Source organism: Rhyacophila brunnea, unplaced genomic scaffold (genome assembly GCF_057557595.1).
Source record: "Rhyacophila brunnea isolate RB1 unplaced genomic scaffold, BYU_Rbru_1.0 scaffold_14, whole genome shotgun sequence".
NCBI classification, from domain to species: Eukaryota; Metazoa; Arthropoda; class Insecta; order Trichoptera; family Rhyacophilidae; genus Rhyacophila; species Rhyacophila brunnea.
Genome location: NW_028232796.1, coordinates 12,322,479 through 12,347,908, shown reverse-complemented (window position 1 = coordinate 12,347,908; position 25,430 = coordinate 12,322,479).

The window sequence follows — 25,430 nt, the reverse complement described above, 5'->3', positions numbered from 1 at the left end:
TATTATAAACTTATTTGTCGACTTTATTGTCAATAATAATTGATTTTTAAAACATAACATACAAGCGATTTTGTAATACATACATAAAACCGTATTTGATTATGGTCATATATGTAGACACACTTATTAATTATGGCTCGTGCAATTCCTCGGGATCCAGGCCTGTCCAAAGAGGGTTACCTAGAGTTTTCGATTTGTAGCAATCATACCACTCAGCATTACAAGGGTGACACACTTTAATATGTAGGTTTTGTTGTCAAAACAAAACAACGTAGCGGAAACGATGTCAGAATTTCCTCAATCATAACTAGATCGGTAGGGTTAATTATGATTTGTTTAATTGCGACAGTGTCTCTTGTAATATTGTATGAACTTAATTTTGTATGAAAGGTAAGGACAATTCAGAAATCCTCACTCTCACATCGAGTCCGTCACTCATCTTGAATCCAGTCTCTTCGTTATATTAACATCTCAGTACATCGCCAGTCGGTTTAATAATATAGATAGACAATCTCATCAATACTCCCGTACCCGCGATTATAACATTACAATATCACTACAATTACATACTTACTATAAAATATATAATTATAAGATAAAAAGAACTTTTTATATTCCACGTTTTTAAATTTTCTGTTGAATCATATAAACTTGACAATTCTATATATTAATAAATACTTTTTCTTGTACTTGATAGAAATACTGAATAAATATAGAATACTGAAATGTCATTTTGACATTTCATATTGATTTCCATAGTAACGCACGTATATATTAATAATTTAATTGCTAGGACCCCCTTAGCAACCAATAATAGTGTTTTACTTTTTACGAATTTTTTCCGAAATAACTTTCCATACAAAACAGAATTAACTGAAAATGAATTCAATTCTGCTTAAAAATGGCTAAAAGTAGATATTAAAAGAATGCATTGTCGTCGTGTTCTGATATATTCTAAAAGTTTCAAATGTCTAGCTAGTCGGGAAGAAAAAATTTATACTGCACACAAGAAAAAATCTGTACCGGACAAACAAGAATACGAGCTAATAAAAACTTGGTAAAATACATAGTTATCATTAAAGATGATAGTGACGACACATAATATTATTATTAGTGACTTTTTTATGTATCAGAATCTACGTATGTGTTTGAGCGGTTATGGTAAAATCTTTGACTATAGTTCCGTGGATTTGTTATGCTATGAGTAATATATGTATACTCAGTATATGAGAAATACGCATCTTATGAAGATATAAGTATACTTTTATAATAATTGTATGAACGATTTGAATTGTTTCGAGGATCCCTTTCAAATCTTCTGACGAATCGTATGCGTCATTTGCGTCAAACCACAAAAACTTCGAATGTTAGATAGAACGACACCGAGTGAGAGAAAACGATGCAACAGGATTCATGTAAGAGCAGTCGGAAATAATAACAGCAATAAGAAAATTTACCACACGTAATTCGTGCGCAGTATAAGAATTCGCAATCTGCGCAACTTTAAGGTTAAACTGTTGTTCCACTGTAGTAATTTAATTTTATTGTGGTAAATTCAAGGCCTGAACAAAAACGATGCATGAGTGCGAGTGAGAAAGTATTCGACACGCGCTAGAGTAAGATAAAATGTCTACATATGCGTGAGTTAGTTTCCAAAAGTATCGCCGGCAAATCGTGGTGAATCGCTTCACATAGCGTCGATAACCTGCGAGCTCGCGTTGCTAAAATTGCTATTTTTTGTGTTAAACATAAAGTCAGTGGTAAATATTTTTAGTTACTCGTAATTAAGTAGGAAAGATGGTTCTGTGTGTTGTATTAAAATATGGTAGCCGTACTGATAAGCAAGAATATGGTATTACGTTTCATAGGTAAGTTGATACATGTTCGTGATAATTTATTTGTATATTATTATATTATGGTCTATGGTCTCGAACATTTGTAGACGAATGCGTTCGCTAGCCCACAAACCAAACGCACGGCACGCAGCTTCATTTATGCTTCAAATACACTCTATGACGATCGGTCATATATATGTCGAAAAACCCGTTTCTTATGTTGGCGTCCTGTGTCACAGGGTGTCACAGAGTGTAAATACGATGTCATAGCTGTCATACAATATGTATGTATAAATGTCGGAATGGCATAGATTTGATCATAGACACTAAAACGCTCTTAGCATATATGTGCCCGATCGTCATATAGTCTATTTGAACCTTTAGCAATGAAACGGGTGGCGTCTAGATGTATCTATAGTCTATGGGTAAATTGTAAAAAAATCGTAATTTTTAGCAGGAAACAAACAACATTAGAGTTAATTCATCGGCAAACACTTCATGCAAATATTATTCTGTTATCGAAACCGCCATCTTTAGTACCTACCTAACATGTGTGTATGATTGATGACAGAAACGGCGCTTGAGTTTTTTTTTTAAATACTCGTAATAAAATATTATAATATAATATTTATAATATAATATTTATAATATAATATTTATAATATAATATTTATAATATAATATTTATAATATAATATTTATAATAGGTATTAATAAAAAAGCTCCTCAATAAATATCACATAGTATTTAAGTTTAAAGCGACCTTCACAAAATAAAAGTTGGTTAACATTCGAAACATTTTTTTTGATGGGCCACAGTTAAAAGTTCCATTTTTGTACCGTTCCTTATTCTCTGCAAGCCTTTTATGCCAGTTGCAAAATTTAGCTGTAATTATTATCTAATTATAATTTAACGTTACCTCGGTTTATTATGCTTTGTTATTATCAAATCGTAGTACTTTGACGCTTAAGGATGTTTTCGAATAATTATGCAATGTTTAAATGTCTAGTCAGTACATAACGTCTTTGCCGAGGCGGGCTGCTGTTAGATTCTCCTGATTTCTAAACCAACTTATTTGAAATGTGAACTACATATAGGAAAATAACGGTCTGTACTAGGGTTTGCAATCTCGGGATCCCGACATCCTCGACGAATTGTTGAATATAAAATTCAGGGATTTATGGGTTAGCTAGAAAAAACACCTTTAAATTTTCCAATTTTTGAAGCCTGAAATGAGCAGTTTCAATGAAAAATATATTTTTTTTAAAGTCAGATGATAACATGACAGGTCTAAGGTACGCACTGAAAAATATGTATTAGGTACCTACTTACATTACACGAGAATGTTTTGTAGTGGTTCTTTAAAAGAGTGGGGACAATTTTTCAAAGTATGAAAAAGGTTTATTGAAGGTTTTAAAAGTTTAATAATTATTAATTGTGAAAATAATAATATTTTACATACGCAACCAATTTTCCTTGACGATGGTAAAAAATATCATGGGATTTGCTAACAACTTTATAATACTTAGAACTTTATGCAATCTTTTTCTGTTATTTTACATGACATTTTATAGTAATAATTAACAGGAATTTATTTTCGTCTATCTTTGTAGGGCTTTCCACCTAGTTATAAATATATTCATATTAGAGAAAATTAACTTAATCGTATCAGCGCATCTATTCTATACACAAAACTGCTATCGGGGGCTATCGAGGGTAGTTTTTCATATGTTTGTATTGAGGTATTATAATTGTTACAATAAGTTAACCGTCTAAACAGACAAAACTGTCTATATCGCTCTAAAAGTTAGCACAGCCAAGAGAGGTGCTGTTAAAACATATCGCTTATTGTAAAAATTACACCTAACTTATTGTAAAAATTATAATACCTACCTCAATACAAAAAATATGAAAAATATTATTGATAGCCGCCGATAGCGGCCGATAGCAGTCTTGTGTATAAAATAGATGCGCAGGCTAACTGGGTAGCGAAAATATATTTTAATTTAAGACAACGAGAAAAAATACATTTTCAGGGTGATTTTGAAATTTATTTTTTTCGGGACCTGAGGCCCTTGCCGATTTAGAGGGCATGGGCTATAGCCATATGGTAAATCCGGCCTCGAACACAGTAAAGTGATCAATGATCATTTAAGGGAGGATATGCTCGTCGAAGGTCAAAATTGAGTTTTTATTGTATTTTCAAATCATGATCCTAGACACTCCTTAAACGTTGTAGATAATCTATTTATATAATTTTGAAGCCTTATTATCCTTTATAGTTATTTTAAACATTATGTTAACGCGCGTGTTTGAACATGTACCTAACCGAATTTTTTTTTATTTTTTTAAACGGTACATGTTCAAACACACGCGTCAATATCATTTTACTCCCTATTTCAATTATAGTTTGTCAATTTATGGCTACGGCCGTATGTTGTAGCTTAACCACTGGGGAATGACAAAAGAAATGGCGTATTTCAAAAAAACACTACCTTATTCTTAGGTCAATAATTATTATAAAGCAATCATTATTCATAAGATGTTTATCACACTTGAATGGTCAAAGACATAGCTTATAATAAGTATCTTTAGAATCATCTTCAAATGTGTTAATCTTGCCGATTTTTTGAATAATAAAATGCCTAATTCTTGTCAAATTTGGGATCACAGAGATTATCAATATAATTTTTTATCGTGAATATTTTACAAAAATTATCTCGTAATAAATTATACTAATGGTTTCATAAATGTGTTTAAAAATTAATAAACGTAAAAAATCTTAACACCACTGCACAGTTATGTACCGAAATATGACTATATTCTAAAACATTAGAGCGAGAGGTTTAAAAGAATACTATTTTATGTAACAAAAATACTTATGCAGTCATAAAATGTTTAAAATAACTATAAAGGATAATATGGCTTCAAAATTATATAAATATATTATCTACAACGTTTAAGGAGTGTCCAGGATCATGGTTTAAAAATACAATAAAAACTCAATTTTGACCTACGACCAGCACGTGGGCCGTTAATAGGATTATTAGGGACACGTGCAGTAAACGAGCCACAGGTTGTGCACCACTGCAAAAACATGTCACTCAACCTGACAAACATATTTTTTTCTTCTTCAATTGTACAAACGTTTGTTGTCAAGAATACTAATCTTGTAATCCCAGGATCCGGAATTGCAATCCCTGTTTCGCAATAACAGTTCAATTAGTATCAAGTATAGTAAGTTCAAGGGTAACGATCGTGCATATTTTCAATAAGTAATTAATTATTACAAAATTTATAACGGAACCGCATCTGTAAATAATATTTTTTGAACGCCTCTCATACAAATATTTGAATTCTGTTTAGGCTATTGGAATTGTTCGAATGCCAAATTGTGGGCCGAAAGATGTACAAACTTACTGTTTTAGGGGTCACGCTAGGAAAATGGCGTCGGCAAGCGGTGTGTGGGACAACATTGAATGTAAAACACGGCCAGGAGTGGATCTGAATAAATTACCGAACAATACCTGTCCGCGAAACGTGTCGTTCTCCGTTGAAACGGGGACGAATCTTTTTGGGTGTGTTTTTAATTTGAATGTCAACATATGGGAAGGTCTTCATTGCTTCATTAAATTGCGATTATTATAAATACCTATGTGATCAAGCAAAATCTTATTTTGATGTATATATAAATGAAAACGAATATATCAAGTTCAAACGTTTTTTTATTTTCTAAAAAATCGATGTAAAGCTGAATACATATTTTTAAGTCAAATGTATTTTCTACTGTCCAACAAGAAGATCTAGGCAATAACCGGAAGTCGCTGGAGTCGAAGTGCGATTAACTAAATATGAGGGGATCGTTAGTTCACAGTTTTAATACGTGAACAACTCGTCGATAACCGGAAGTCGTTGCAGTCGAAGTGCAGTTAAAAGTAGGAGGGGCTTATTAGTTCACCGTTTTAACACGTTGACAAGAAGATCTTGTTCGATAGTAGTCCACTTTATCAAAATTTGGACGCATATTCCAGGTCCAAACACATCTTGAACAACATATGAATTTTACCAGACCCGGGATTCGAACCCGAGGCCCACGACATTATTAGTCGACACATTACCGTATGGCCATAGTGTGCGTCAAAAAAAGTTAACAAATAACTTATCAACTTCCTTGTAATATTAATTATTAAGCTCAAATTTAAAAGATATCGAACATAAAATTTAATATTAATAATTACAATCACAATTATTCTCTCCAATTAAATAAGTATATAGTTTTGGAGAAAAAAAAATATTCTTTGTCAAAAGTTTGTGACAAAGATCATTCTTTTGAATTTGACTGTTTTCTTTGTGAGATCAGTATTTGGATACTGATTTTTATTTATTTTTTCTAAGTAGGTACATATTATGCCATCTAATAGATTACAAAATTTTCCACAAGATGGCATCATTAAGCCATTTTGCAATTTTTGTGGACAATGATCATTCTTTCCGCCTGACCTTCATATTTTTAGAGGCATGGTTATCAGCTATTCGATAAGAAATACATACTATAAAATACAAACACAACAAAATGAATTATGCGCCGGCAGAATTTGTACGTAAGCTCATAATTTTCCTAAAACTACGAAATGGTGACATAATCAGGGGCGGATTGACCGGTTAATAAGGGCTCCCAAATTTCAAAATACATTAAGCAGTATTGGCCAAATCTTTAGCAATTTAGTTTGAATAAAATCGAAATGCAATATTTCATAAATTTTATAGATAATCTCGATTATAATAGGCTATTCAAAAAACACGCGTGTAATAATACTTACCGTACCATACCAAAGAGCTCGGAGCTTTTTAAAAGAAACGAAAATATATTGTGGATAGAACACGGTATATTATGGTAAGGCAGTCGATAGATGGCGATGATCCGTGACACATTAATTGTCGAACTTAATTAGTATTAAAAAATAATGCTTAACTAATCAGAGTATATTGGTAAGGAGGTTAAAAATATTGTTTAAAATATATTTTTAGCTTTAATTGGTGCAGCGGGTAGGGCTTCGAATGATTTAATGTGTGACTGTTGTATACGTCAGTGGCGAAGGGTGTACGTAGGATGTTATGATCCGTGCACACTGAACTTTGTCAGTCATACATATCTGTTTTCATTGAAATAAGACTACAATGTGTAGGTAGTGTTTGTTTTTAAAATTCAATTCAACCCTGCATATTCCAAGCCATAGTTGATAATAGTCAAAAAAATCGTTTATCTATAAAATATCTAAAATTATGCCAACATACTTACATCATTTTCGATATTTTATAGATTGAATAATACTTTTTATCGATTGTGTGTTGGTATAGGCCAGGGGTCGGCAAACTCTTGGACCAAAAGCGCCAAATATGAGTATCGCAACGGTTAAAAAAAATTTCGAGAGCCATACATATATTTTTATAAATATGATTTATTTCAGTAAATGTTATTGTTTATTTATCAAGTGAAGAAGATTTTGCGAGTAAAACTAACGCAAATATAAGTTGTTTTATTGTTGAAATTATAAATATATTTTTTACAGAAAATGAGTAACATACAATTTTCACGCATTCCTTAAAACTAATGTGAACAATGACCTTCCTTGCATTTCTTTGGAGAGTGTCTGTATGTTTGCTATGTAACTTGTGGTTTTCAATTTTAGGTGTGACTGCAAATTCTCATCGGTTATTTGGCTACTCTAAATGCTATTTATATTGTTCATGTTTGAAAAAAATTGTTCACATACATATTATATAGACTCGAATATGAGTTCGGAAAGCTATACCATGTATTAAAAATCGTTGTATCTACCTTATTATGTAGATCTTTTAGAGCGCTCCGCTGTGTTGTGAAATTTAATTGCATTTTTCTCTCTCCAAATCCTCAATTTTGGTGGCAAGACCTACAAATTTGGAGCTACATAACTCTTTGCTTGTTAAATCCACAAAAAAAATCTATTTCAAAAGTGCTCGTGTCAATATGAAATGGAGAAAAATTTAATTTGTGGACTTTTACAATGGGCGGATTTAAAACAACAATCATACCTTTTTGTAAAAAATCTGAATTGGGAATTTGGCAAAGAGCCGCACGCCAATACCCAAAGAGCCGCATGTGGCTCGCGAGCCGCGGTTTGCTGACCCCTGGTATAGGCAGAGCTAAATGAATTTTAAAAATTAACCATCCTATGTAATATGTATTTTTAATTCAACAAAAACAAATAAGTATGACTAAAAAAATCTGCACTATTGTTGTCAGATCACCCATAATATACATAAACTATCATGGTTAGGTGTAGGCAAGGTTTTTTAATTGTAAAAACCAGTGACGTCCCTAGACAAAATACCGCCCCTAGGCAGCGTCAAAATGCCACCCCATTATACAGTATTTATTATTATCCTTTCATGACTTCAATATCTAAGAAATACATTATTAATAAAATATATACTTACCGCAAATTTTAATTTAAATGTCATCTCTACTTCAATAGAAAATATTGCGAGTCCACGGTTTCAGATACATTTAAAAATACAAATGACAACTTTCAAAACTCGCGAATGACTGGCAAAAATATTTGGATACATTAATTAGGTAGATACCTAAGTATGTACCTACCTATAATTCAAATATAATTCGCAAATCTGCGCGTGTCATTGCTGGCCATCAAGGAGTGATGCCCAAAGACAACGGAAGTAAACTAGACATCGCAAACCCGACGAAAAAATACAGTCCTGTTAAGGCGATGTCTTTGGCCTAAATAACACATATATTGTGACTTTTACGCCATCTTTTTATATTTAAAGGCATCTACCATGAATTTCTAAAAATCTGTTACTAAAAACGTTGGTCAATTCTAACCAGATGGCAGTAAGTTACCATAATATGTTGCAAGTATGAAAAAAATCGCTAGACAAAAATTCATTTACATATTATAAGAATATAATAATATATTCAACTATAATATTATTATATATATATACCTATTCAAATAATTATATTTTTTTTAAATAAGTACAATATTTTATTATATCGTATTGACATTTTTATGATTTAAAAGAAAAGTTTTAAATCAATTTATACTTGCCAACTTCTTTTTTTCATTTTGAATAGAAATTTAGAATACAAAAGGCCAATATAGGGCCAAAGGAATGAAAATATGGAAGAGAAGTATTAGTCTATTGACAAATTTTTTATTTTTATTTTATAAAGTAAAATATACTATATGCACATACCAGGTCACACTGCAGATGAATATTACCTACTCTATAAACTTAGGGAAGGTAAAGAAAACAACTTGTTCATAGGAGTGGTCAATTTTAATAGAACATTACACAATAAAAATAATACAAAAACCTTATAAATAGGATAATTAAATATATTTACACTTAAAATTAGTTAAAATTATGAAATAAAACCCTAAATATGTACTTTAAAATTGCTTTGAGCTGCATCCTATACTGTGTGATACAGCTCAAAGCAAAATTGTGTGCACACGTATATATTGCATTTTATGCAAATATACCTGGTGCGGCACTTGCATCCAGGGTATCTGCACACGGATGCTGAATGGTGGCCAACGCTGTCCAAACATACCTCAGCGATCGGTTGGGGGACAACCGTTCTCCTGCGAGCTGGTGGCTCTGTGTCTACCTGCGATGTCGACATGTTTCTTGGCCGACCTCGTGCTGGCAGTGTTAAAATGTTGGCTACCCGATCTTCATACCGAATAATAGCTTTTGCTAATCTGATTCAGTACGACAACAGTCCCATAATATCCTTTCGGGGTACATTTTCTAGTTTACAATTCCGCATATACATTAGCCAACAGTTTACCACCGCCAAGTCCACAAAGTGGTTAAAAGCCCTCACAGGCCATTTGCATGTCTTCATCGCAGTCCTGTAATAAGTAATTATCCGATCGCAAAGATCAATGCCACCCATCGACATATTGTAGTGCTTTACAATGGCCGGCTGAGTGGCACTGATCTTCCTCTTTACTTCCTTCGACCATCGCATGCAGGTACCAACAGGAGTACTGCCGACCGCAGTGGAAAATAATAACACGGATTTATTTTCTTTCCACTTGACTACACAGACTTTGTCATCCTACCGAACCTTCTCATCCCAATCTCCCCTCTGCATTGCCTTATCGTTTTTTTAATTTCTTAATCACATCGCCGAGTCTATTACTTCTGACAGTTCCAGTTAAGAACATTTTGTCGTGAAGTAACGAATCGGCGAGCTTCAAACTAGTGAAAAAACGATCAGTATAGACAATGCAGGAGGATTGGGGAGAGTCCGGCAGAGTAACTTGACCACACTTGCGCCCAGACCGAACTGCTTCATATCTCCATCTGATACCGTTCCCTTCCCTACATATATGTGAAAATCTATCACTAATCCATCTCTGGCCGCGAGAACAAAATTTTTAAGGCCTACAGGATTTGGCTTGTTAAGCACAAATTGCCTGTGTCTACAGCGGCCAGTGAACGGCATCATTTGCTCATCGATGGAGTTATGAGCAGGTCTGGGCAAAGTATGGCATTTTTTTAGAACCTCACTTAAAAAGGGACTAATCTTCCAAAGTTTATCTGTGCAGCCCGTGCGGTCAGCAGTGTTATCTGCAAAATGAAAGTGATTCCGCAGTTCGAAGTACCCGTCTCTGGGCATTGCTTGATTAATGATTGGAATGCTTAGATCATAACACCAGTACATTCGAGTCTGCGGAAACCTTAATGTACCCATCATAATTTTGATGCCGGTGAATACGAATTTCGAATTCGTATTCACCGACCACAAGTCCCTTTTTTGTGCTGAATATAAATTTGTCTGCTCAGCTATTTTTTCGAAGAGAGTGAGGTTGAAGTATTCGAAAAAGGAGCTGAGGACATTGTCAGCAACATGCCCTCTCACCAACAAATCTTCCTCCAATTCCGGACCAGCATTCGGCATACTGAAACAATAGGAAAAAAATATTATTACATTATCCATATTTCCTCATTAATTCAAGTATTTAGCAGTAAAAATACAAATAATGATAGGCAATAATATGTCAACTCCTCATTCGAGACAATCGCTACATCATGTGTACAAGATGTAATGAATTCTTGTTTTTATGCCAAAGCATGTAATGAAAATGAATCTAGTGTATGACCGGATGGTCTATAAAACCAATAAATATATTATTAAGAAAATTGTAAACCTACCATTTTGTGAGCCAGGGAAGATTATTTTATTAAATTCGGTTCTACAATCATATTATGCGAATGAAAGAAATTCACTATCTATTAGATAGGTAATTTACAAAACGTACAAGATGGGCTCGATGACATTTGTCATAAACATAACCTCAAACTAACGTAAAGTATTTATAATTCTACGAAAACGATGAGTCTACGCCTAAAATAATATATATTGATGATAAATGCATGATGGTGATTGAAAATACAGTATATGTAACTCTTTTCAATAATTTTTGAATGTTTGTTTGACAATCAAAACTGCGTGACATAGTTTGTCATTTTGATGTACGATAATAATATTATTTATTATACACTGAAAAGTTTACTTACTTGACAAAAATGTTACTGATGAGTCGATTCCTTCCTGTTTTCAAACAATATACCTAATAATGGCAAAATAAAGAAGAATAATTGTCATAAACCCGATATTCGATCGAGAGCACGAATGCTACCATATGTTAAAATGCGAGATTTGTTTATTATTTTTATCATAAATAATGATAAAAAACAGTTGTAATTTAAGCAAATACTAATTGCAAATAATTCGCAGTTTCAAATTTTGAATATAGGCAGGTTTCTACGTAAATTAAGTTAATATTGTAATTTCAATTATTAAGTTATTTTTATTCATATGGCAATTTCGCCTCAAACTAATAAACTGATTTTTGTCAAAATGCAGAGAAATGTTATTTTGTCTTGTCTATGTGTGAGTTTCATTTTCAACGTCATGTTATGGTTGTGTGTGTATTTTGTATGAAGATATTTTGTTTCCAAATAATTCCACGACGGCAGCACTATACGGCCAAGCGTCGGCTAAGTGTTGTCAGCATGTTGCCAATTCGAGCAATTATTATGGTTTCGATTTCTATCGATTCGTTAATATACAAAAATACAAGATTAAATTTAAATAACTGCCGTAAAAATTAATAAATAATATTTTTAATAGAAACGCTAATCGCTTTTTGCGATAAATTGCGTCTAAACCGACATTTTTCGATTTTAATTGCATGCTTTCTAACCTCTAAATCGATGTTTTTTAAATTTAAAAAAAAAGATATAAGGATATAATAAATTCCAATTTACGTTTAGCGTTTCGCTAGGTAATAGATTAAGGTATATTTTTATCGTAATTTTGATAATAAATCTTATGTCATTCATTCTTACCACCCGATAGAAATGTACCGAATTTGACACGTATTTTTGGTATATAGAACTCCACGATACATCTTAATTTTTTATTTTATTTTTCTCATTACTTTTGAATACATATCTACCGATTAATAAACTTTTCTAGCTATTTTTCGATAACATCTTTACCTAGAGACATCACCTTAAACCGTTTATGCTAATTAATAGGTACATTTTGTTTCCAACCAGTGAGCTGAATTTTTTAATGAAAAGATATTTATGTTATTCCTAAGTTTAGGTACCTATTCCTATATATATATATGTTGATTCTCCTCGATATGCCGCCCTTCGAGTAACTGCCGCCTCCAAGCGACGCTCAATCTGCCTAACCCCACGGCACGTCACTGGTAAAAGCTAATCAGCACCATCTGCGAATTGTATTCTTAGTTCAATGAAAACAAACAAATATGACTGACAAAGTTTAGTGTGCAGTATATTATAATATGTCAAATCTTGACAGCCTACCTCCAGCCCTCGGCACTGGTATACGTTTACCTCATACTAAATAAATTGTAAGTAATTAATAATATCGTTTAGGTACGAGTATATTAAATTTGCTAAATATTCGAAATATTTTTAATATTTTTTGTAAATTATCTATGAGGAAAGATAAAATTAAATTTCACGATTTCACAAAAACCACTTGACGACAACATTTATATTGGCTGCACTTTAGATTGGTAATTAATTAATTACAATTTAATCAGAATAGCTTTTGCAAAAACAAAACTATATCTAATTCTTGATTGTCGCGCCACGAATTTTTTCACAATTAAAACATTTGACGTTTGGAGTCGATGCATATATACTGTAGTTATATTGTAATATGTAAGTACTTGTTTTTGCAATAATTTCCTTGTTGGACAAAGAAAATTCTCACCGAAAAAACCTGTTACATTAAATATTTGGTTGCAATGCTGCAATGCTGCTACAAAACATTTCTTAAAAACTCAACCAAAACGTACATACTATTAAATATAACTCCTTAATAGTTTGCATAGTATTTTTGCGGAGGTCAACAGGTAATAAAAAGGTGGGTGCCAGTTTCCTATGGTAATATTAATATATGCCACCTGTCATCCGAGCAAGTAACAAGTAACTGTCTTACTTACATTTTTTTTATCTGCTTACTGTTTTTTTATAGAATATTTTTTAGCAGGAAATTCATGTGAGATATAATTGCTTACTTGTTTTTTATCGAAGTCAATTGAACAGCGATTGTGGGAAAAAACACCTAAGTCATAGTTTACAATGTGAGAGAAAATGAAAGTATAATATGCTTACTTATATAGACATTATAGAGTTATAGACAATGATTTCTGCAGAATAGTGCATTTTTATAATAGTTCATTATCGTCACGAGCGCGAGACCCCGTGGGGAGTCCTGATTTTCATATTATATCTCTTCTTCGCCACCTTCCTCATACGTAGAGGATCGTCAAAACACTGCAAGTATGTGAATCATTTTTTGTCTTCTATCAGTCCTTTCATCTACAATAAAAATAAAACCAATCAAATTTTAATAAATATATATATATATACAGAGCTTCCAATATTGTGAACATACCGAAATTAGATTTGATATGAATAAAAAGGATTTCATGTTATACACATTTTTATTTCTTATAAAAATCGATGTTTTTTTTAAATAAATAAAAGAAACATTAAAAATTTACAGTTCGAGAAAATATAATAAACTCAATTTTAATAGTAAACATGACCATAGAATAATATGTAATAATAATATGGGGTTCTTTAACGAAATCACATTTTGTAGCATTTTTTAAATTGTAAGTTTATTTTTGACTTTAAATAAAAAATATTTTTAGATACCTATTCATAAAGCACTTTAAAATGTAGATTATCAACACAAATGCGTTGTCCATCAGGTGGCCATTATATATAATTAGCATGTTATTTAAATGTGGTAAATAATTAAAAGGTCCGCAGCGAATGGGTTTTAACACGTATTAATAGAGTTGACAGTTGCTGCAAAAAATTCTTATACTCGAACTTTGGTATGAATAAGCACCTCCTGCATATAAAAAACCTCCACTGGTATTAAATTTGATGGTTTATGATGGTCCATACAGAATGCATGACCTAACTAGCGCAGAATCGATCTTGGTTTGTTAAACAGCACTTTCATAATCATACATACCATCCAGCGCAAGGATTCTGTTATTTTCTACAGAAAAAATAAATGCTGCTTATTACGATATTTCAATCTTCCCAACAAGAATTATTGGAATTAATAAGTATTTTTATTTAATTATTATTGAAAGCATTTAATTATAGAACATTAAATTTGACACCGAAATAAACAATTATCTGCTTGCAATTATAGAAGTCAATTATTTATTTTAAATGACATGGCGGTATATTTCGTGTAGGTAGCTATATTGAATTATTTAAATATGTAATAACATGTACTGATTGGTCCAATTTTCTTTACTAGAGGCCGAGAACATTATAAGATTTCAAATTTCGAATTTATTACATTTACGTTATTTAGTTGGTAATATGTATCAACGGAAGTTTACTTATGATCTCGATGAAAGATTAAGTACCCAATTGATAAATTAAAGAATATGAACTAGTTAATTGTAATAATTGCAGTTTCTAGGTATATTTTCACATGACTTTTTTTAGTTATAACCTGTATTATAAGGTATTAGCCGATCACAAGACCCACGGTCGATCATTATTGTTCTATAATATTTCACTGGCGATGGGTGGAGGTAGGCTGTTAAGGCGATACTTCAGTGAAACGGCAAATAATTTTCGACTATAGGCGCGACGAAATTTTGGACTCACTGGCAGTCTGAGAGCGAACGTCGAGGTGTCAATACGTCATTTTGTTTCGTGATGGCGACAGGGGTATTAATTCTTAAATCTTGTAAAGATGACTAAAAACGTTACCCATTTACTTTAAAAAGAAAACATGTCAATGAATATAATATTATTGTTACTAATAGAACAATAAACAGAATATTAAGTGGGAGCATGTTGGATTTATATGACAAATTATATTTCGGTCGGCATGCGTCATTTGCACCAGCAATCCGCGCATCGCCTAGCCACGATCTTTTTAGACCATGCCTCAACTGAGCTATAGCCTTAAGATATTACATAAACAGTCCACATTAAACTTTGTCAGTCATACTTATTTGTTGTCATTGAAATTAAAATACAAATTTCAGATTGTGTTGGTTATTTAAAAAAAAATCAATTAAACCCTGCATAGCCAAACCATAATAGTTTAGGTATAGGTTATGGGTGATCCGAAAAAATAGTGTACACCTTTTCAGCCATACTTATTTGCTGTCGTTGAATAAATTAAGAATACATAATGTTACAGATGATGTTGGTTAGTTTTTTTTTTAAATTCATTAAGCCCAGCCCCAGCCTTACCAAGCCACAATAAATAAATATTCTTCTATCTATAAAATATCTAAAATTATGTATGGTTTAATGGCATAACTATAGAATTTTTATAGATAAACGAATATTTTTTGACTATTTACCTACTATGGCTTGGATTGGGCAGGGTTTAACTGAGTTTTAAAAACTAACAAACACCATCCACACAATATTGTAGTTCTAGTTCGATGAAAATAAATACGTTTGAATGTCAAAGATTAATTTGCACTATTTAATATGTCGGATCTTAACAACCTACTTCCACCCTTCGCCACTGTAATATTTAATAAATAAACCCTTGAATAAATAAAAAAAAATGTATATTTATTTCGGATCTTAACAACCTACTTCCACCCTTCGCCACTGTAATATTTAATAAATACATCCCTGAATAAATAAATACAAAATGTATAATTTTTAACGTTGTTGGTTCACAATATTATGTTCAACACATATGAAATTTGTTTTAATATGATATGACGTGTTCTGTTAAAATACAAGTTACTGGTTCTTAGTGGATCAGTTAGTTAAATATATCAATAAATCTTTCGTTAAGATCATAACTATCATGTCTTTGATAATATTATAAATTAAATAATGTATACAAAACTTAAAATAATAATAAGATGTTTATGAATATAACGAAAATTGGACAGTGTTGGCTGACTTATACGTTTCTTTCTGTCCGTGTACACTAACTTATAAAATTAATCTGACAGTTTGATTAACTCTCATGGTCCATAATAGTTTTATTCGTGGTTTTACAGTTTTATAACAGGAAAGATAGGAATTATTACCTACACAGGTGTTAATAGATTTACTTAGACATTAACTCAGTTAACTGTAAACATTAGTGCGTTGGACATTACACATTACAAATATAATATATTATAATTTATAATATTCCACTACTAAGTACTTACTTATGAGTGACTGTCTTCTAGCACTTTTCACCAAACAATTTTGGCATCATGTAGATTTGCCGAATCGAGTTATGTGTGACAATCAATTGCAGCTGCTAAATGAGTGACACCGGCGTAAAAACCTTTTTTTTCCTAGATCACTTTATGGATACCACGATTACATGTATTATACATAAAACATTTCACCGTTGCACATTTCGCCGTGTGCTTTCTATCTTTATTCGTGTATATCTGTGATATTACTAAGGTCCAATCACTATCACCGCCTAATCTTAGAGGTACACTGACACGACCACATTGGAAAGCACTCGAGTTCTGTCTGTAGCTGACGAGTCAGTCGTTTGTATCAAATGTGACCACGGAGAAGCGCTTCACGTGGCTGAAAGTGCGACACTTCGATTCCTTGTGGCACAACTGGATGGATCTCGTCACCATAGCCAACCTTTCCTCACAATTCAGCGATGCTGCAGAAGTGATATCAAGTCTCGTGATTACCAAAATTTACAATGTTAGACTGAGATAGAGTGAAGTAAGTAACTTGGTAGGTACCTTGCAAAGTTTAGTTAAATTATCTTACTCAGTTAAAAGACTTCTAGCAATATTCACCATGCAATAATTGTTGGTCATTCCCATTCAAAATGTATCCGATTGCATGCAAGTAGAATAAGTAATTGCGGCAACAGGTTTTAGGTTGGTCAATTCGCCGTTGCAGTTTACTGCTGCAGTTATGCAGGAATTTCCGTTAGCGGCAAGTTGGCGATCAAATGAATAGTTATGTATTTATCTTTCACTTAAGGTCAGACCAAACTATATTTTTTGAATAAATCTCAAACCTGATATCTAACTCCAAGACCGGTTGGTATTTCTTATCTACCGCAGTTAACGGGTTGTGTAACATGACATTACCTCCGATGTCCGCATCTACACACCCGTATACTTATATTATATTCAATAATAATTGCTTTTTGCTTTTACAGTAATACAGGATCAGCTGTATGGATTAACTGTGAGATTGAACGTATAAATTTAACACCGGAACGTAAGTTTTTTAAAGCGCACCCGAAACTTCAGTGGCGTCGTGTTGGGGTAGGCGGATAATGGGAAAATAAAAAGTTTCCGTGTAGAAAATAATCATTCATTTTGGTCCTCACTCCTCACATAATACAGCGGTTACATTCATGCGAATCCGGTTGTTTGAATGCGGATTCCCATGCGGATGTATAATAAGATTCCGTAAAATAAAACTATTTGGATTATTTCAGTATTTTATACTTATAAATAAGCCGGTCTAGATTTGTTTTTGGGAATTGCGGGGAGGCACAATTTGAATTTCACCAGGAAAAAAATGAAATCCTTCTTGCTATATCCAAGAAAACAATCATTTTAATATCTTAACCTCGAAATAATATTTCAATATTATTTTTAGGACTCTCCTCTCAATGATATCCACCCTTCTGTCATCCTGTTTACTGAACGTTAATACTGGATACAGAAGAGTTTTACATATATACAGAGTTGTGTCGACATTGGGAGCGGCATGCACAATCTAAGATTTCGGTCCTAAGGATAAGTCGCCGAAAAGGATGACTTAACTATAGACTATACTGAGTATAGAGTTAAGGAATCCTTAACCATAGAGAACTTTTGTTATGAACACGCCTCTTTCCGTAATACCATTTTACCACTGACAGCTGCTGTTAAAATAAATTCGCGTGCTATAAAACAGTCCATACATATTCATTTATCAATATGGATATTGATAGTGTTAATTCGTTTGGCATGTACTTGCAGAATATTATTTTACTTGTATACGCCAGCCCGCAGAAATACAAGATGCCAGATGATAAAATGACACTTAACGCTAGTGTTACCATGTTAAAAAAATATCTTGCGGTGCCTGTGGAATCACGTATAATGACTTATAACGGAAACATAAGAGTATTATAATTAAATATTAATATGTATTTATAGTTATTGCATTTATAAAATTCAGTCATATTTTTGTCATCGTTTAACAATTATAAAATAATTTACCTAAACTATAAGAAAAAAGAATTTTTAAATATGGTATTATTTTCAATAGAAAAGATCTTAACTAAGGACAATGTTTCTGCATAGTGTTTTCTGCTAAGGAAATTTTAGTTATGACAAATGTTTCTGCATTCCGCTCTGGGTCTCCAAAACTGGAAAGTCGTAGCACATAATAGAAGCGTTTATTTAACAATCCGAGAGAAACCCATCATAATGCCATAATTATTATCTGGCCATTTCTTACGTGTTAGTAATCCGAACATTCAACGACTTACACAGTCTTGCATCCGTGATATTATACAATAGAGGAGAGATCGCAATAATTATTTTTAAGTAAGCGTGATAATTGTTTGAATTAACTAATAGAGCTGACCACTGCACTTGACTAATGAGATCCGTTTAAAATAGTTACGTAGTTACGTACTAAATTGGTTGTAATCTTCATCTGTTCTACATCGAAAGGGTCAATGATCCCAATCATTATATAACTTTATTGAAATGTCTTATCCTTAAATATAAATATATCTGTCGGTAAACAAATAAACATAGTATATATAATATTATAACATAAGTATTATAAACAAGTTTACCGCCTCTACTGGAAATATTTACTATGTAGTTACTGCAAGTACGTATCAGATACGATTAAACATAGATTCTATGACACTAGTTCTGGAGTCCAGAAACATGTAGGTATTATTATATTCAACTGGGTGTAAAGGCCATCCAAGGACATGTGCATGTAATCTATACTATTAATATAAGTACTAACTTGTCGAAAATAACGCACTGGCAACAATATGAGATGAGGTGCGTAAAAAGGAATGGTTATACAAATCTCCTTTTTCTTTCCGTATTTGACGTGGGCGTTTGCTGGTGACTAAATAATACATAGATAAATTATTATGTAAATCTGAATTGCTCTGATTTTGTTGTGGTATTCTTGCTATGGGCTTCCGACTGCAATTTGAGAAAAAAATAATTTTGACCGCCAACTTGGTGCAAAATATCAAGTTTAACTTCGAATTAGTTTTCGGCGTCATAACACATCCCGAAACTGAAAATTAATAAAGGTTGGTTTATCTGTCAAATTTTCATAAATATCCCATGCGCGTATAAGGATTCAATTTTTGGATAATGTAAAATAAAATTATATGTAATAATATACTCATCTTCTCGTATATTATTATTATGACGGCTGAAATAAATATATATATTTTGCGAATGGTTAAAAAAAACAATGTGTTTGCGAGGAAGCAAAATTGTGGGAAAGTGTAATAAAAAATAAAATCATTATTTTTGATTTCCTCAACACATTAAAAACCATGATGTAAAAAAATCCGTGCAATTTAAAAATAAGTATAATATTAAAAACCGATGTGTATAATTAAAGCGGAGTTTAGCTAAGCGCCAATTTTGATTTTATTTCCTTATCGGAATATGAAATGCATCGAATTATAAGTGTGGAGGCATTATGAAATCATTACAAAGATAATTAAATTTTTAGTTGGTTTTAAAAGTGTGTGTTTTAAATATTATTGGGAAAGTTCATAAGATTTTTTTTTGGTGCTTTGACTGGTGGATGTTCACTTCTACTCCACTCCGTGAAATGCTGCCTCAGTCCGACTTAGAATATAAATAGTCGGGATTTTAGTCAGTCGGATGCCTGGCAGGGGCGATGGACCTCCTCTTCCAAGGTCAGACAAACGCATTTTTTTTTTAATATAAAGTGGCGCATGGAGATAACCAGATCGACTGCAGACTAGTGAACTTCTCGATTCTTATCTGGACACGGTGGGTTTGCCTCCAAGCTCTCTCATATTGGACTAATAGAATCACCGACATCCTTATGTGAAGAATTGTAGGGTGCCGATCAAATTTATCACACTCTAGTGCAAGCCAATCAACGTCTCCTGTACAACATCACCCCACGATATATGTGAAGACGTGCGGTGGTAGACGACTAAGTAAGTTCAGCCTCCGGGATTCCAGCCTTTTTCGACTTTCGGTATTTCGGCAATCAGATTTTCAGCCATGCGTGATTTCGACCATTTAGGATTGTGGGATTCAGTATGTCATCCGGTCCTTGGTTTTAAGAAATGCTTTCTTTACTATCTATATCCATGATACTGATTCCATTTCTCATTGCCCCATGTCCCAAAGTATTTATATATCATTTGGTCACGCGTTCAATCTGTTTGCTGTTAATTACTAAAACAGTATCGTTATTTTGGAAACTGTTAATAATTTAATATTATTAAGATTCATCTTTAGGCGAGAAGGATAAGAAAGGTTATATAATATCAATCAATTAAATAATTGCATTCACTGTGATATCAATTGGCAGAGGGTATGGAGAAGACCTTAGAATTTTAAATAATATTATCTGATCATTCTGATCAAGTCATGAATGTGTTAGGGAAAGCTTTTACAAATAAAGTATCGCGTGTGACTTTAGTGATGTGACAATTTTAATGTATCTATCTTTTTTATTGTCTACACGATAGTACTATAATAACATTTTTTTCAATAGAAACACATTGTATTGCAACATTAGTAATTACACAGAAAACAATTTTTCAATTTGCGTTACTTAAATAACAAAGACATTACTAGACATACAGGAACTTACTTAAGTAAAAAGACTTCTTTTCGCAGAGTGATTTCGATAGTGGTGTAATTATAATAATATATTACGCATGTTGACTATGCAGTGACGTCCCGTGAGGTAGGCAGATCATGCATTTCTTAGGGGCGGTATATCCATTGCAATGACATTTGTCATTGATCCATTGTGAGTAGGTTTCGTGAAAACGAGATTGTTTTATTCGTCTGCGTAGCTGATAGGTTTTGGACCATCTGAACATAAATATGGATTAACTATTCCTTTATTCAACGAATAATTCACATTGATTATTGAACATACATAATTTTGAAAAAGTAAGCCACCCCGTCAGGGAATCAAACCCTGCATCTCCTGTCCCCTGCATATACCTCTATGCTACAAGGCGACGTACTAATTGCGACAAACTTTAACTATTGGCCTTTTTAATACCCACTCATCAGCGTTCTTCTAAATCAAGCTACTTTGACAATCGGTTTTCGTTTTAGTAGCAGGGCTATTCTTATAGGTATATCACTTAACTCTAAAATCAATTAAAAAATGATAAATATAATATATGTCGTATTCAGGCACTTAATTATACTGGGAAGTTAATTGCCAGGCGTGATATTTTTTTAAAACGGCCTCCCATGGCTAACCGCGATCTGTCAAATGTCGTATATTTATACTAAATCGTTTTACTCGATTTCAAAAATGTATTCGATTAGAATCAAGTAAGACGCAGTGCTGTTTGTCACTAATTGTTGTAAATATCCGCATTGTTTATGGAATTGCTCCGAGTGATAATCATGCTATTTTTTACTTTTGAGCAATAAAAATACTTAAAATAGTCCCGAAGGGCGACACTTTGTTTAGGGACGTCACTGGGAATATAACTAAATGGATTCATACGATTAACTGTATGTATTATAAAAGATGGCGGCCTGTTTTGACATTTTATTATACTTACTGTACGCATGGCAATATGTAGTGTTTTATGCGCATTTTTGTGATATTAAAATAATAATTGTCAAGATATAATTTTACACATATTTCTTCGAATACATTAATGGAGTTAAGGAAGACATTATGTAGTAGGCGTGTACTAAATTCATATAATTGAAGTTTTTGGTTGAATATGTAATGCTTGGAACACAACATATTATTTTCATCCAAGACTTGGTTACTAAATTGTAATTTCAACGAGATAATGCAAGCTAAGGAAAATGGTATTGCCTTTATAAATTTTTGTAGCGAAATCATTTAGCTATTTAAATCCCCGACACGACAAATAATTATGTTAAAATAGATACATCTTACACAAGGAAGAAATGAAAGCAAAAATTTTGTTTATTTTTTAAGTAGGTCTGTTCATTTCGAGGTCATTGGCACACATAATCATTAATTATTGATAACGATAACAAAAACTCAAGTTCAGAATGCGAAGATATGATGTCCAGACAGATTGACAGACAGACGGGCACAATACGAGACAAGTTACAAGAACTGTGCGAGCGTCGTTCATTAAATATATTATTGGATTATTGCTTTTTATATTACGAGCATTGGGTTCATTCAAGATCACGAGGGTGGTGCAATGTCAACCGGTGTTTTTCTCTGGAACTCCGAAATAATATATACCGTATTGGCGGCTCTCGTGGTGCAGTGCGTAATTCGCTTGCCTACCATCCGAGAGTTCTGGTTTCGATTCCCGGTCAGGACACAATATTTATGTGTATTTCTCAAATCCTGGGTGTTTGTGATTGTTCAAAATTACTAACAACCACCTTGTACGAAAAAGCAAGGATATGGTTATTAATAATTAATATATATATATATATATATATATGTACCGTATGTATTGCGTCGATTATAAGACGTACTTTCTTCTTATTTTGGTGTCTCTGAATTATATGTGTCTTATAATTAATAGCATCTTACAGTCATTGTCAAAAACGATGTTTTGTAGGAAAATGAAGAGATTAATCAACATGAGTCATAATGTGATTTAGAAAAATCAGAAACTCACTTAATAAAGACTGTTAGTGATATTACATATTATTTATTATTATTGTTTTCCTATGAGTTATATTTGGAGTTATTATTGGAAGGTATTTAAAAATAAGGATGCATCTTATAAATTGATACGGTACGGTATTATCCCCTCAAAATTATTTCAAACGGGGAAAACATTTAATGTGTGCTATATTGTATTACATATGAACGTAAGAACACGTTACGATTCTGATTTTGTTAAACTCCAGATATTAGGTTGTTGGCGCTGTTTTGCATCTAGGTAAATCTTATTAAGTATCTACGTATATTTTTTTTATATTTCTCTATTATATCTTTAACTTCTGATTTATAATAATTGAGTATGCATTTAAATATTATTTAATATACATACGTATATTATTTTTGGGATGAATTCGATTTATGAAATTCACATAGATTCGGAACCGCCCTAGACTTAATCAATTTGGATTAAACGCCCTCCAGACGTTCCAATTCGGTTGTCTAATATAAAGTTAATTTAAATATATTGTCATTCCAAGCATCTCAGGTATTGTCTCTAGTAGGTGACCAGAACGCATGGAACCATGCCGTCTAATTTGATCGAAAACTTAAAAATTAATTCACACTTGCGTTGTTCGCTTAAAACATAATATCAGTAAATTAGAAGAAAAAAAACGGATTAAATATGTTTCAAGACTACCTACGCCTATAGTCGACTGATAGAAAACCACTATCACACCAACGTCTCGATTTGGTTTGGGCATAATGACATTGGATGACTCGGCCATCTAAGGGCTTAAGACACTCGGCACTATCGCGTTGAGTGCAGTGCGTCTACGTAGGTTTTACTCAATTCCCAATATGAAACAATAATAATCAAGCAAGATCCACTGCAATTCACGTAAATTTTCTGCCATTTGTCAATTAGCCCAAATAACCTTTTACAGCACTCGAGATAATTATATCACTCGACACGACTAAAAACATCCTTATACCAACCAAATTGGCGCAATGCAAGACGAAATCGGAACGTCTGTATGGTTTATCAGATGCGATCTCAAAAGATGAAAAATAATTCTTTAAAAATTCATTGGTTTCAAAACTATCACTGAATTATACATTAATATCATAACGAAAACTTTTTAAATAATTATGTAACAAATTTAAATAATGCGTAAGTATTGCATTGTTATTTTTATGCGGGGTGCGGACCCCCACAGAAACGGAAAAATACATTTTTTTATGTAAATGGAACATTACTTCTTATTATCCTTCGTCAAGACTAGGGATTCCAATCCCGGGATCCAGAGCTATTTTCGATACCTATGAATCCCGGGATTGATAGACATAATCCCGAAACTTTCGGGATTAATTTTATCATTTTTTATGGAAAATAAAATAAAAACGAAAATATAACAGAAAAAATACTTTTAATAACAAATAACTACATTAGAAATAAACTGAGTTTGAATGAAGTTTGATTTATACCCATGTGTAAGTTGCCGATTCATTTTATTGTTTCACATAAATTAATAAAAATGAGAAAGATTGGAAAAAACAATGCTTCGCACTATCAACAAAGTAATTCCACCGTGATCTCATACGTTTTACGGCAGTTTCATATTTGGCTGACTAATTAGATTTATGAAGCGGAAAGGCCATAAGTACACCATAATTTGCTTTACTATTTTAAATCTCGCTAACCCATTCAATAAGTCTTTACTATCAGAAACAGCAATCTCATATTAAATTCACATTATTATTTATATTACAATATTATTTACTCCATTGAATTTATGTATTTCCAAGATTGAACGTATACAATATTAACAATAAATGTCTTAAATGGTATAAATTATACTAGATTTATTTTAACCGATTTTATCAATGTTATTTGTAAATATAAAATTTTTATATTAACAATCTAAAAAAATGCCAATCCCGGGACCAGACCCGGGATCTCGGGATTGTCAAATTGTAATCCCGAAATCCCGTGATCTGAATTTTGAATCGGGATTGGATTCCTTAGTCAAGACATCATGACTGCGGATCGTGACCCGAATGATTTGTTTGTCGAACAACCTTCTGAACGGGTTGGCCCAACTCCTTTCGGCATTGTATGACGGACCACTTGGAAGAATCGTT